This window comes from Balaenoptera physalus (genome assembly GCF_965194825.1).
Source record: "Balaenoptera physalus genome assembly, chromosome: X".
NCBI classification, from domain to species: Eukaryota; Metazoa; Chordata; class Mammalia; order Artiodactyla; family Balaenopteridae; genus Balaenoptera; species Balaenoptera physalus.
In genome coordinates, this window is record NC_138903.1 from 97,588,414 (window position 1) to 97,603,668 (window position 15,255).

General features: G+C 38.6%; 1 long non-coding RNA gene across 1 annotated transcript in view; it reads left to right on the forward strand.

Annotated features, from left to right (window-relative positions):
* Positions 1-7,552, forward strand: part of LOC309653271 — a 29,939-nt gene extending 22,387 nt beyond the window's left edge. Inside the window, exons 2-3 of the long non-coding RNA XR_014259057.1 lie at positions 6,647-6,703; positions 6,799-7,552. This is a non-coding gene — a long non-coding RNA (uncharacterized lncRNA). The remainder of the gene's footprint in view (positions 1-6,646; positions 6,704-6,798) is intronic.
* Positions 7,553-15,255: the final 7,703 nt, after the last annotated feature.

Sequence of the window (15,255 nt, forward strand, 5' to 3'; positions counted from 1 at the left end):
CTCTGATAGTTACTGAGCAAATTTGGTTGTTTCTGGAAGCTCCTACTCAAAGACAATAAGGTCAGATAGATGGCATGGTAATATGTAAAGAGCCTTTACAAATCAATAATAAAAAGACAAGTAGAAAAGTGGACATAGGCTGTGAGCAGATTATTCAAAAGGTCAAATGACCATACAGATGGTCATATGAAAAAGTGTCCAATCTTACTAATATTCAAAGAAATGGCAAAGTACAATAAGATACTATTTTTACTAAAATATTGCTAAAGATATTTTCTAATATGCTATCAGAAGAGCTTAGGAAAACAGACACTGCTATACATGGCTGATACAAACTTTCTATCAGGCAATGTGCATATTAGTACCTGGCGTATAGCATGCTCTCAATAAACATTTCTTCAATGAATGAATGATTTTGTTGCTAGCACTGGAATATGTTTTTTTAGACATTCAGGAAATGCTTAAGTACAAAAATTATCCAAAGCTTGGAGACAGAATTCATGGATGACTATTTGTGTGAAAAATATAGAAAACACATGCATTTGCTTATAACAGTTTGATGATGTGCCTTGGTACAATGTTCTGAATTCATAAAAACTACCGCTAAATCTGTAAAATATACCAGTCTTACCATCATTAGCTCCCAACCTTGTGGGAGTTTATCACATTGCTATTGTTAGCTTGATTTTATACCATCTCCCCTCTTTCCTGAAAATGCTGTATGGCATATAATTTTTTAAAATTAAAGTGCCTCATATTTAATTTTGTTTTGAGACATTTTCTAAAGGCTCATGGTGATCCTCAGGATAATTGTAGACACCCTAGAGGGTGGCAAATCTAGAGCTGGGAATCACTGCTTTGCAGCCATCCATATGATACTTTTCAATAGCTGTTCACTAGTTCTGTAATGTACTCTTCTCGCAATGTGAACAAATCTTTTCTGTCAATAAGGAAAGCATAGTTTTGTTAATGATAGGTAAGCACCTTATTATCTGTATTTGGCAGGCTTCGACATATTGCTGTCTTTTGGAGAAAAACAGCTGTTTCCAGATGTCATTAAGTCAGGCATTACCACTGACAAAGCTTTCTCACAAAGTATCTTACAACAGTTCTGTGTGCTGTCAGAGCTGCTTGTACCAAAAATTCTGTGGGAGTTAGGGCCTTGTACTTTCTAATTGCTAACTGCTTTGATTACAACCTCCTGCTCAGATATTACAATGAGTGACATTTCCATGATTCCATCTGTACACATCTTCTTCTCTTATAACCACATTGCTTCAGTGCTATGACACTTCTGAACTTTGTGAATACTTGCCCAGAATTCTGACACCTCCATCAGCAGCATGTAGACAGATTGGGGCTGTTGGAAATTGACACAATGTATTCTGCTTATTCTGGAAATATTAATTTTAATTTCTCCTTTATGGATTTATTTATGTAAATGTAATTATTTTGAATACGTGGCTATCACTTTTTGGCATTTCTCAATTATTTGGGCTAGGTTCTTATCCGAAAGAGTAATTATTATGGTAACTTCTCAATACAAAAGGTTAATTATTATAGTTATTTCAGTGTTTTATCCACCAGATCAACAGTAACTTTTGTATCTAGTAAGCGTCCCAAGGTCTTTTTTGAACTTACTGATTTTCCACTCCGGTCTTCTTTTTCATTTAGTCTCTCAATATTAGAACACGCCAGGAAAAAAAAAAATTCAAAAGCTGGTAATATTTTGAGTGACTTGTTTTTTCCTTCTGACTTATCTAAAGAAATTCCTTTCTGTCCAAATGCTTAGCTTTCCATTCTGTCCCTACAACTGAGAATTCAACAAAACACTCATCATCTATGCAAACTATGAATTTTCCTTAAACTGCACATTTACATGCTACATTGTTAAATATAGGCTTTGAGAAAAAAGCACCCTGCAATTGGATACTCATGCTGCTATCCTGAGAGCAACGATGGAAGATTTTTTAAAGTAAACCACTGACACATCCATCCTATAGATGACTGAGTAGCCATTAAAAAGAATGAGGTAGATCTTTATGTACTCAAATGGAAAGATGTCAAAGGCATACTGTCTGTCAGTATGTCATACAGAGTGAAGTAAGTCAGAAAGAGAAGAACAAATACCGTATGCTAACGCACATGTATGGAATCTAAAAAACGGTACTTATGAACCTATGGCAGGGCATGAATAAAGACACAGTCTTAGAGAACGGACTTGAGGACACAGGGGGGATGGGGAAGCTGGGATGAAGTGAGAGAGTAGCATTGATATACATATACACTACCAAATGTAAAATGGATGGCTAGCGGGAAGCAGCTGCATAGCACTGGGAGATCAGCTCGATGCTCTGTGATGACCTAGAGGGGTGGGATAGGGAGGGTGGGAGGGAGGCGCAAGAGGGAGGGGCTATGGGGATATATGTATACTTATAGCTGATTCACTTTGTTATACAGCAGAAACCAACACAACATTGTAAAGCAATTATACTCCAATAAAGATGTTTAAAAAGAAAAAAGGCATACTGATGAGTAAAATTAGAAAGTCATAGAATAATATACATAGTAAGGTATCATTTATGTAGAAATATATACATGTGCATGTATGTGTTCTTATGTATATATTCATATGTATGCATATACATAGAAGAAGGTCTGGACGGATATACACCAAATTGTTGGTATTGTTATCTGTGAGAGGGGAAGTGAAACGGGTGGGGGAATGGGTATGAAAACAGATTTTTACTTTTCACTATATACTTTTGAAAGTTTGAATTTTTTTACAAGTATATGTTACTTTTGTAATTTTAGAAACAATTTTTTTAAACCTAAAGCCCCCTATAGAATTTGCTTTTGCCATCCCCGGCCTGAACTATTAAATGAGCATGAGAAGTTCAGTGATAGGATCTCACTGGCCTTAAAATAGGAATATATAAGTAAAGCAGTGTAGTAGTTGCAATTTGTTCAACAATTACTTTGTGCTAGGTATTTCACAGGAATTATCTAATTTGTTCCTTCCAATAACCCTGTAATGTAAGTTCTGTTTCCTATTCGGAATGAGAAAACCAAGGCTCAGAGAGATGAAGTAATTTGTCAGAGGCCACATAGCTGGCAAAACAGTTGAGGAAGGATTTCAACTTGGATTTATCTGGCTCTTAAACCTACGTTTTTGTTTCTGAACACCTCAGCCTAATTGCAAGTATGTAAATAGAATTCACTATAGTTTCAGGAACTGTTCTAAGTAATTTTATACACAATAACTCATTTATTCCTCACAACAAGCATATAAGGTAGGTATTATTATTATCATCATCATTATTGTTTTTATGATCCCCATTTTTCAAATGAGGAAACTGAGACACATACAGATCACATAACTTGCCAAATGTGTAAGCGGCAGAGCAAGGATTTGCACCCAGGAGGTCTTGTCATACATGCCACTACTTTTCTAGGTATCATGCATAATAGAGTCCTCCATGCTCTCCCCCCATTCCCATGCTCCCATCAAGGAGATTAAGGAAAAGATGAGATGTACTGGCAGAACCCAAATTTCACCAAACTAAATAAAGTCATAGCTCAAAGAAAGCCTGCTATCTTATGTTTTACAAATTAATTATTAAGTATCTGTACAATTCTCAGTAGGCTGTATTTTAAAGCACTTTCCTCTGAAACGAAACATTCCCAATTTGAAACCCAGAATAAGGTATAGGTCTGCCTTGTAAGGCCTTCTCCCCCTGTTCGGAGAATATGAAACAGAAGAATTATACCAAACTAGAAGAGAGAAAATACAACTGGGCCTGAGAGTTTCATCATTGGTGATGGTCTTCCAGTTTCAAATAAATTTCACCTTTTCCCTCAACCTGATAAAGGGTATCTATAAAAACCCCACAGCTAACATCATACTTAATAGTGAAATACTGAAAGCTTTCCTCCTAAAATCAGGAACAGGTCAAAGATGTCTGCTCTCACCACTTCTATTCAACATTGTTCTAGAAGTTCTTGCCAGGGCAATTAGGCCAGAAAAAGAAATAAAAGGCATCCAGGTTGGAAAGGAAGAAGTAAAACTTTATTTGCAGATGGCTTGATCTTGTATGTAGAAAACCCTAAAGAATTTACAAAATAAATATTAGAGCTAATAAAGGAGTTCAGCAAAGTTGCCCGACCAATATACAAAAATCAGTTGTGTTTCAATACACTAGCAATGAACAATCTAAAAATGAAATTAACAAAACAATTCCATTGATTCCACTAACATCAAAAAGAATAGTTAGGAACAAATTTAATCCAAGGAAGTACATGACTTGTACACTGAAAAGCACAAAACGTTATTGAAAGAAATCAAAGAAGACATAAGTAAATGGAAAGAAATCCCATATTCATGACTCAGAAGACAATACTGTTAAGATATCAGTGCTACCCTAACTGATCTATAGATTCAACATAATCCCTATCAAAATCCCAGCTGGCTTCTTTGCAAAAATTGACATCATGATCCTAAAATTCATATGGAAATGCAAGGGACCCAGAATAGTCAAAACAATCTGGAAAAAGAACACAGTTGGAGGACACACACTTCTCAATTTCAAAACTTACTACAAAGCTACAGTGATCAGTGTGGTATTGACATAAGTGTAGACATATACATCAATGGAATAGAATTCAGAATCTAGAAATAAACCCTTACATTTATGTTTGACTTATTTTCACTAAATGTGCCAAGACAATTCAATGAAGAAGGAAGAGTATTTTCAACAAATGGTGCTCAAACAATTGGCTATGCACATACAAAAGAATGAGTTTGGACCCCTAACTCACGCTATATACAAAATTAACTCAAAATAGATCAAAGACCCAAATGTAAGAGCTAATCTATAGAACTCTTAGGAAACACAGGTGTACATCTTCAAGATCTTGAATCACGCAATATTTCTTAAATACAACACCAAAAATACAAACAACCAAAGAAAAAAAATTGGTAAGTGGACTACATCAAAATTACAAATTTTTGTGAATCAAAGGTAATGAAAATACAAACCACAGAATGGAGTAGGAGAAAATGTTTGCAAACTGTATGTCTGATAAGGGACTTGTATCCAGAATATCTAAACAACTCTGACAACTCAATAATAAAAAGACAAGTAATCCAATTAAAAATGGGCAGGGCAAAAGATCTGAATGCACATTTCTACAAAGAAGGTATACAAATGGCCAATAAGCACATAAAAAGATGGTCAACATAATTAGTCATTAGGGAAATGCAAATCAAAACCACAACAAGATACCACTTCCATTAGGATGGGTATAATCGAAAGAGAGATAATAATAACGTGTTCACAAGGAAGTGGAGAAATTGGAACACATGCACTGCTGGTGGAATGTAAAATGGTGCAGCTTCGGTGGAAAGTAGTCTGGCATTTCCTCAAAAAGTTAAACAGAGAATTACCACCTGACCCAGCAGATCCACTCTTACGTGTGTACCCAAGAGAAATAAAAACATGTCCACACGAAAACTTGTATGTGAATGTTCATAACAGCCTTATTCATAATAGCTAAAAAGTAGAAACAACCACAATGTCCATCAACCAATGAATGGATAAACAAAACGTGGCATATCCATATAATGGAAATTATTCAGCCATGAAAATGAATGAAGTACTGATACATGCTACAACATGGATGAACCTTGAAAACACATTGTGCTAAATGAGAGAAGCCAGTCACAAAGGACCGCTTGTTGTATGAGTCTATTTTTAAGAAATGTCCAGAACAGGCAAATTCATAAAGGCAGAAAGTAGATTGGTGGTACCTTTGGGCTGCGGGGTGGTAGTGGAAGGGGTTGTGAGTTAATGGGGAGTGACTGTTAATGGGTATGGAGTTTCTTTTTGGAGTGATAATTATGTTCTGAAATTGACTGTGGTGATGGTTGCTCATCTCTGTGAATATACTAAAAACCAACTGTACACTTTAAATGAGGGAATTATAACTCAATAAAGCTACTATAAAAAAATTCACCTTGAGTTACTTGTGCAGCTGCCAAGTGTGATTAGAAGCAGTGGCACAATCAATAAACAGCTGCCCTAGACCTTCATATAGCTGTCACATAAATTAATCCACCCAACAAATATTTATCGAGTACTCCCTATATTAGGCAATAGGAATCCAACAGAGAAGACAATGAGAAGGAAACTGCCACTTACATTCTAGTAGAAATAATAACAAAATCTCAAAACAGTCATTAAACACCTACCACATGCCAGACAGTTTAAAAATTTGTATATGAATTAGCTCACTTAATCTTCCCATCAACCCTCTGACATAGGTGCTATTATTATTCTTACTTTGCAGGTAAGAAAACTGAAGCTCAAAGAAGTGAAGTAACTTGCCCAAGGTCACATAGTTAGCAAGAGATTGGAAGGAAATGAGAATCAGTTTTACCTGATTTTTGAGTCTGTATGCTTAACTACATTATAAATTTTGCATCCTTGTATTGAAATATTGACACCAATAGCTCAATGAATTTAGCATTTCTTCTTGAAGTATTATTTTTCAAAAGTCTTTATTTCTTTGACTATATGGTTGACCCTTGAACAACAGGGGTTTGAATTGCACAGGTCTACTTATATGCGGATTTTTTTTTCAACAGTAAATATTGCAGTGCTACACGATGTGCAGTTGAATTCGAGGATGTGGAGGGTCAACTGTAAGTATAGATCTGTTACTATAGATCACATATATATATGAAATATGAGGGCTTCCCCGGTGGCTCAGTGGTTAAGAATCCTCCTGCCAATGTAGTGGACACGTGTTCGATCCCTGGTCTGGGAGGATCCCACATGCCGCGGAGCAGCTGGGCCCGTGCAACACAACTACTGAGCCTGCGCTCTAGAGCCCACGTGCCACAACTACTGAGCCCGCGTGCCGCAACTACTGAAGCCCGTGCGCCTAGAGCCCGTGCTCCACAACAAGAGAAGCCACCGCAATGAGAAGCCCGTGCACCGCAACCAAGAGTAGCCCCTGCTCACCACAACCAGAGAAAGCCCACGCGCAGCAATGAAGACCCAACGCAGGCAAAAAAATAAAAATTAAAAAAAAAGAAAAAGAAATTTGACATTCTATTTATTTTTGAAAGATTTAAATGAAAATTTACTTTAAAATTTTCAGATATTTTATGGGAAACATCTAAGTTTTTGGTGGACCTCCAAAGTAACATAGGTGCATCTAACATATATATGTGTTACATATGTTATATATTAACATATATTAATATTATATATAATATATATTTATATATGTATGTATATATAATGTATATATTTGTATGTCATATATTTATAATATATATTTATATAATGTATATCAAGAGTTGCTATAAAATATGTTAGATGGTGAACTTAAAAGTGCTCTTCAGGGCTTCCCTGGTGGCGCAGTGGTTGAGAATCTGCCTGCCAGTGCAGGGGACACGGGTTCGAGCCCTGGTCTGGGAGGATCCCACATGCCGCGGAGCGACTGGGCCTGTGAGCCACAATTACTGAGCCTGCGCATCTGGAGCCGGAGCGACTGGGCCCGTGAGCCACAATTACTGAGGCTGCACGTCTGGAGCCTGTGCTCCGCAACGGGGGAGGCCACGATAGTGGGAAGCCCGTGCACCGCGATGAAGAGTGGCCCCCGCTTGCCACAACTAGAGAAAGCCCTCGCACAGAAACGAAGACCTAACACAGCCATAAAATAAATTAATTAATTAAATTAAAAAAAAAAGACTTCCCTTTAAAAAAAAAGTGCTCTTCAAATATAAACTATTTTTTAAAACATCAACAATATTTTGAACTACAAATCATAACTTATGAAGTTGTTAGTATATATATATCAGGGAATAAAAAGTAACAACTTCATCAATTATTTTTTTACACTTTGTTTTGTTTCATGCTTTTATTTTGAGAATTATTTGTTTTTATTTTCTTTGATTAAAGCCATTTGAGAGACTGATTTCTTGATTTGAAAAGTAAGCACACTTACTAATGTTCATAATCAAGGCCAGTTTTTCCCAGCAAACAATTAGCTTTGGGAACAGTTGTATAAATCCAAAATACTTACATTATTTGGTAATCATTCTTTGCTTTAGACATTAAATAGTATTTGACCTTTAGACACGACATATATTTAATCCAGTCATTAAATAGAGTTGCATTTTTGAAGCATGGGATAAATTTTGTCTTCTCACTGAGCACAATTCTCCAGTTGGCGTGTCAAGGATAATGCTTGGATAACTATAGGAAGGAATTCCTCCATGATTAATGCATAGAGGAGAAAACACGGTTGCTTTCCCCCAGTGGGTGCCGGGCATTTTTCTACACACCCACTTTGTGTGGGAGGCAGAGTGGTTATCCCTGCCCTTCTTGGATTTCTTCTCAAAGAGAGGCCCTGACCTCTTCCCCCAAACTCACTTTCCAGTCCTTCACTCGGAGCAGAAGTGCTTACCAGACTCATGTGGATAACTTTAGCAAAACGTACTTGCCTGGCTACTTGTGTCCACACTGGAGATTTGTTTCAATAGGAGAATTGTTTCTAGGGTAAATGCAAGTATGAGCGTTGGCAAAACTTTTGCCATTTTATAAGAAGAATATATTTAATGAAATTAAAAATAAGATTGGTGATTTTATGGGGGATGAGAGTACCCCACTTTGAGGTATTCACAGACATGTTGAAATCTGGTGTACTTAGAGTTGCCAGTTCTTTCTCTGTAATGCTTTTGAACTGGGCATAAACCTCAAATGGAGTGTTCTCAATTTATTGGCTCCAAGAACTTTTTTTTTGCACTTTTTAGGTTTGGAAGGGGCACATTGGGATGGCAGAGCAGTAGTGAATGAAAGCCATAATGCTGTTAAATTACATTCTAAGATCAAGACCGATAATCCTAGGATTATTATTGATAAGAATCAACACTTTCTGCTGCTTCCCTGGTGGCGCAGTGGTTAAGAATCCGCCTGCCAATGCAGGGGACATGGGTTCGAACCCTGGTCTGGGAAGATCCCACGTGTCACAGAGCAACTAAGCCCGTGCGCCACAACTACTGAGCCTGCGAGCCACAACTACTGAAGCCCGTGCACCACAACTACTGAAGCCCGTGCGCCCAAGAGCCCATGCTCCGCATCAAGAGAAGCCACCACAATGAGAAGCCCATGCACCACAAGGAAGAGTAGCCCCTGCTCGCCACAACTAAAGCCTGCACTCAGCAACCAAGACCCAACACAGCCAAAAATAAATTAAGTAATTGATTAAAAAGAAAAGGATCAACACTTTTTGAGTGTTTACCATGTGCCAGGCCCTGTACTGAATGCTTCATGTCCATTTTTTTCTCATTTGATCCTGAAAACCACCTGTGAGGCCTCATTTGACAGATGAGCAAACTGAGGCTGAGAGGTTGATTTGTTCAAGGTCATCTAGTTGGTCATTTGCAGAGCCCAGATTCAAACTCACTTTTGCTTGATTGCAAAGCCATTCTTCTTAAAGAGTAGGCTATTCTCACTCTATTTGCTTTGGGGATCTCACAGAATCCACTCTAATCTGTCCTCATAATAAACTCTTATTGGGCTTTGAAAGAGGCTGAAGAATTGGGAAGAAACTTTGCAGGCTGGAAACTAGTAAAAGTGGCCTGTGAACAGTGAGATAGACCAGGCTCACAGGACAGGGCTCTGGAAACTGGAAAGAAGACATGCCCACTGAGGAACAACTCAGAGCTTCTCTGAGCACTGCTTCAGGCCCAAGGAGGAAGTCCCAATGGTGGGCATTGAAGTTCTGCTTGGCAAGGAGGAGCTGGGCCATTGTTTTAACTAACACACGCTTCTGTAGTGCTCTGTGTGCCAGACACTGGTCTCCACTGCTGTAAGTACTTCACAGTCATGAACTGACTTAAGTCTTACAATAGCTCCCTGGAAATTAGTACTATTATTATCCCCATAGGATAGATGAATAAACTGAAGTTCAGTTTATAAGTTACACTGAGTAACTTGTCCAAAGTCACACAGCTGCTAAGTGCCAGAGCCAGTCTTTGAACCTAGGCAGTCTGGATCTAATGGCTATGTTATATTGCCTCTCAATAGAGATACTTGATTTTTCTGTCTCTCGTACTTGCCATCCTTTTTCAACCACTCCTGGGCAAGTCTGCTTTGCTGGCAAATTTCCCCTACCCCACTGGCTTTTCCTCCACCCATGACTTTCTGCAGTGTCCTCTTTCACACTGCCTCCTCATTCTCGAACAGCATGCTCTTTTTGCCCGCCAAAGAATTTTTTCATAAATGGTCCCATCTCACCTTGGAAGTGAGGATGGAAAGTGTTGTTCCTGTTTTGTGAATCAGGGAACCAAAGCAAGCAACTTGCCTAACGTCTCACGCAACCATCTAGTGGCAAAGTGAACTAGAATCCAGGTTCTCTGACTCTTAATCCAGTGATCTTTTCTGTTGTACCATCAGATGGGTTTCACAAATCCATTCATTTATTCATCTATTCCTCTGCTTATTCACATTATAACAATGTAGTAAGTACCTAGTATATGGTAAGGCACTAGGTGGGAGGATAGGTAGGTATAAAACTCCTTGCTCTTAAGGAGCTGACAACACAACTGAGATCATATCTCACCATTAAAAGTTAACAACACACAGGTACATATACTAAGTGCCAAGTGAGTGGTCTAGTCAGGTCATATGGGAATTTTGAGGCTGAGGATGCAGCATCCAAGACAGCTTTATCAGGAAGGTGAGTCTTGAACTTGGCATAGACGGGCACTTAGAGAAGAGGTTGGAACAGCACTTTCCAGGATGGGGGAATAGAGTGCACTAAGGCAGTGCTTCCCAACTTTTATCATGGCACACATAGTATTTGTAAGAAAAGCATAGTATTTGTAAAGTGAATGGAGGAAGCAGTTTCAGCCCAGAGGCAAGCAACCTAGGAGTTTCAACTATACTGTCTTTACCTCAGATACTTGTAATACCCTTGGGAAGGTCTGTACTAAGTTATTGGGGCATGCTGTGGTCATGGTGGGTGTAAAGACCACTGACAAGGCCACAGGGCTAAAATGGAGGGAATTTCCAGAAGAACCATGGCAGATACCATTGGAGAGAAAGTTGTGGCCAAATCATGAAAGGTCTTTGAATTTTATTCTGTGGACCTATGAAATAGGTAGGCGAAGCCCACGTAGTGTTGTTTAAAAAAAAAAGAACGAAATAACGCCATTTGCAGCAACATGAATGGACCTAGAGATTGTCATACTGAGTAAATAAGTCAGAAAGAGAAAGACAAATATCATATGATATCACTTATATGTGGAATCTAAAAAATGGGTACAAATGAATTTATCTATAAAACAGAAATAGAGTCACAGATGTAGAAAACAAACTTATGGTTACCAGGGGATAAGGAGTGGAGGGATAAACTGGGGAGACTGAGATTGACAAATATACACTACTATATATAAAATAGATAACTAATAAGAACCTGCTGTATAGCACAGGGAACTCTTCTCAATACTCTGTAATGACCTATATGGGAAAAGAATCTAAAAAAGAGTGGAGATATATATATATATATATATATATATATATATATATATATGTATAACTGATTCACTTTGCTGTACAGCACAGACTAATGCAACATTGTAAATCAACTATACTCTAATAAAATTTTTTTAAAATATAAAAATAAAAACCAGTGCTGACTTCCATGACAAAAAACCAAAAGATCCCACTGACATCAGTATGGAGGATAGACTCGAGGAAAGGCAAGTAGTTAGGAGGCTATTACAATTGTCCATGTGGGACATGTTGGAGGTAACAGAGAGAGAGGAAGATGGGCAGAATGGAGTTATATTTTGGAGGTAAAAATGACAGGGCTTGATAATGGATTGCATATGGAAAGTAGGAGAAATGGAGGAGATAAGAATAATTTCCGGGTTTCAAACTTGAACAATTAAGTATGAATGGTGATGTTATTCTTTAAGATGGCAAGCCCAGGAGAACTAGAGGGATTTTTTGGAGGGGAGGGACAGATGAGTTGATGAGTTTCGAGTTGACATTTAGAGGCAAGGAAACCAATTAGGTGGCTATTGCAAAAGGCCAAGTGAGACAGAATGAGATCCCGGGTTAGGAGGACAGCAGTGGGAATGGAAAGAAAATGTTGGATTGAGAAACATAAAGGAAGAATTGATAGGATTTTGACATGGACTAAATCTAGAGTTGAAAGGTAGGGGAAGGCTTGAAGCCTTAGATTTCTTCTTTTGTCTCTCCTTGGTGACGCTTCTATTTCTCATGGCTTAAAATACTGTCTATATGCTGATGACTCCCAGATGTGTATCTCCAGCTTGGACCCTCCATACTTTACTTTTATATCCAACTGCCTGCTTGACATATCACCTTGGATGCCTAATAGGCATCTTAAACTTAACACATCCAAAACTGAACTCTTAATTCCCCCTGCTTCCACCCTTACTCTAGACTTCCCCCCAGACCTGCTCCACTCATCAAACCTGCTTCTTACTGTCTTCCCCATCTCACTAAACGGGAACTTCATTCTTCCAGTCACTCAGGCAGAAGACCTTGGAATCATTCTTGATTCTTCTCTTTCTGTCACATCCTACATTTATTCTATCATCAAATCTTGTTGGTCCATCTCCAAAATATACCTAGAATCCGACTACTTTTCATCATCTGGTTTAAGTCACAATGATCTGCCTCCTGGATTATATTGCCCTAGCCTTGCAACTCTTCTCCTTGCTCCTGGCCTTGCCGCCCTCACCCAAGTCTATCATTCCCTTATTGATTTAAAGGTCAGACTAATCTTATTAACATGAAAGTCAGATCGTGTCACTCCTCTGCTCAAAACTCCAGTGACTTCCCATCTCATACATAGTAATAGTAAAACTCCTTACAATGGCCCACAGTGCTGTATACCACCCAAATATCAATATAACTCACTCACTCACCTCCTGCAGGTGTTAGATCCAATGTCCCCTACTTGGTGAGATCTTCTTTGACAGCCATGTTTAAAGTTGTAAGTTCCTCCTCCCCATTCTCTACCTGCCTTCCCGGTTTTCTTTTTCTTTATACTTTGAACACTACTTGACATTATATATTTATCTATTTTAAAAAACTGTCCACCTCCTTCTGCTAGAATAAGGGCCAGCAAATATTTTCTCTAAAGGACCAGATAGTAAACATTTTAGGCTTTGTGGGCCAGGGAGTTTCCAACACAACTGCCCAACTCTGTTGTTACACAAAAACAGTCATAGATGATACATAAAGGAGTGTGCGTCTGTGTCCCAGTAACACTATTTACCAAAACAGGTGATGGGCCAGAATTTGTCCATGAGCCATACTGTGCTGATTCCTACTAGAATGTAAGCTCCAGGAGGGCAAGGATTTTTGTTTAGTGCTATATTCCTGACACCCAGAACGGTGCCTGGCATGTAGTAGGCACCCGATATATTTTTGCTGAAGGAATGAAACAGGGGGAGATAGGAGGACTGGGGGGGGGGTCAGGATAAGTATAATAGAGCCATTGATGGTGCAGAATCTTGAGCAAGAGCTGATTCTGGCTAGGTTTCCAGCATATCAATTCTCCTTCCTCCCTTCCCCCATCATCCCTACACCACTACTTAAAAGAATGTCATATAAAGTAAAAGTTGCTTTCATTGCCTCTGCAGCTCTCCTGATGTGTGAAATTTCATCTGACTTCCTTTAATGTTGTCATTTGTCTATTCAATCCTCCTGACTCAGACTCTCTCTAATAACAATAATAACTCAAGTACTCTGCACTAAAACCAGAACGCCGGAATCAGTATTTTTGATTAATTTAAGACAACTGCTAGCGATAGCTTCTATTGACAACGCTACACTTTTCAACACGTCATCATATTTTGGAGTACTCTCTGAAGTTGAGCAACTGTTACTGTTATGATATGAAATGTTGTTTTCCTTCCATGCATTCAATGTGAATGGTTTGTTCTGATAAACTTCAGCTTTCAAGTACTCCCGACAGTAGGAATCACATGGTAAGAGATATGGTAAATGAAGTATACACCCATTTTTACTGATTCTTCTCCCATTCTTCCCTGGATCTCTTATGGACACTAAAGATGTCCTGGAGTTATACACCTTCCTGTTGAAAATGTATATTCACTTGTTCATTATTTTAAATAGTCCTTCAGGCACTGTGAACACTTACTGAGCATTCACTATATATATGGGTACTGTCCTGAGGGCTTTATTTATATTAACCCATCTAATCCTTATAAAACATCTAGGACCTAGGTACCATTATTATCATCATTTTACAGATGAGGGAACTGAGGTCCCCAAAGCTGAAGTAATGTGCTCAAGTTCCCACAGCTAGCAAAAAGCGGAGCTACGATTTGAACCCAGGTCTGCCTGACTCCAGGGCCAAGATGTATTTATTGTTTTTCCTCACCTTAACAAATATTTACCATATGCCATGCAGTATACAAGGCATTATCTACAAAGATGAATAGGGCACGATCTCCCTGGCCTCCCAGAGCTAACACTGGCTGGGGCCATGTGGGGTGGGAATGGAGGATATCAGATACAGAAACTTAAGAGTTTTCTGTTTACAAACAGGTTGGTGAGGAAGTAGACATAGCTCTGTGAATTCACAGCGTTCTGAAAAATGGAGATAGAGGGCTACAGACTGAAAGGAAAGAAGGTCCCCAACTCTAGAGTTCAGGACAACTGGTAGGATAGAAAAATGCCACTCTCAAGGAGTTAAGCTGACCGGAAAGTTGCCCACTGTCGAAATGGGATTGGTTGCTCACAAAAAAAGCATGTACTGATAAGATAAGGAACCTCCCTATAAGAGGTCATTAAGAGGCAATGCTCTAAAATGTAAACAGTGGAAAAACCCTACTGTAGCCTTGTAAATGCTATGGCTGGGAAAGCACATCAAAACCAAGAAGGGATTCATGATACGATATGGCCGAGCAAGCTATTTAACCATTATAGAAACAAAAATAAAAATAATTTAGAAAGAAGTTTCTCTCACGCCATGCTCTGACCTGCTGATATATTTACTGTCTTTCTGATGGGGGATGGATGGTGGCAGGAGAGTCCATAAACTATATGACTCCATCTTTTCAGAACATCCCACACCCTCTACTAACCTCTTCACTCACCAGTAACAACAGCTACCATATAATAAGCACCTATTCTGTACCAAGCACTTTACATAAATGTACTGATTTAATCCTCA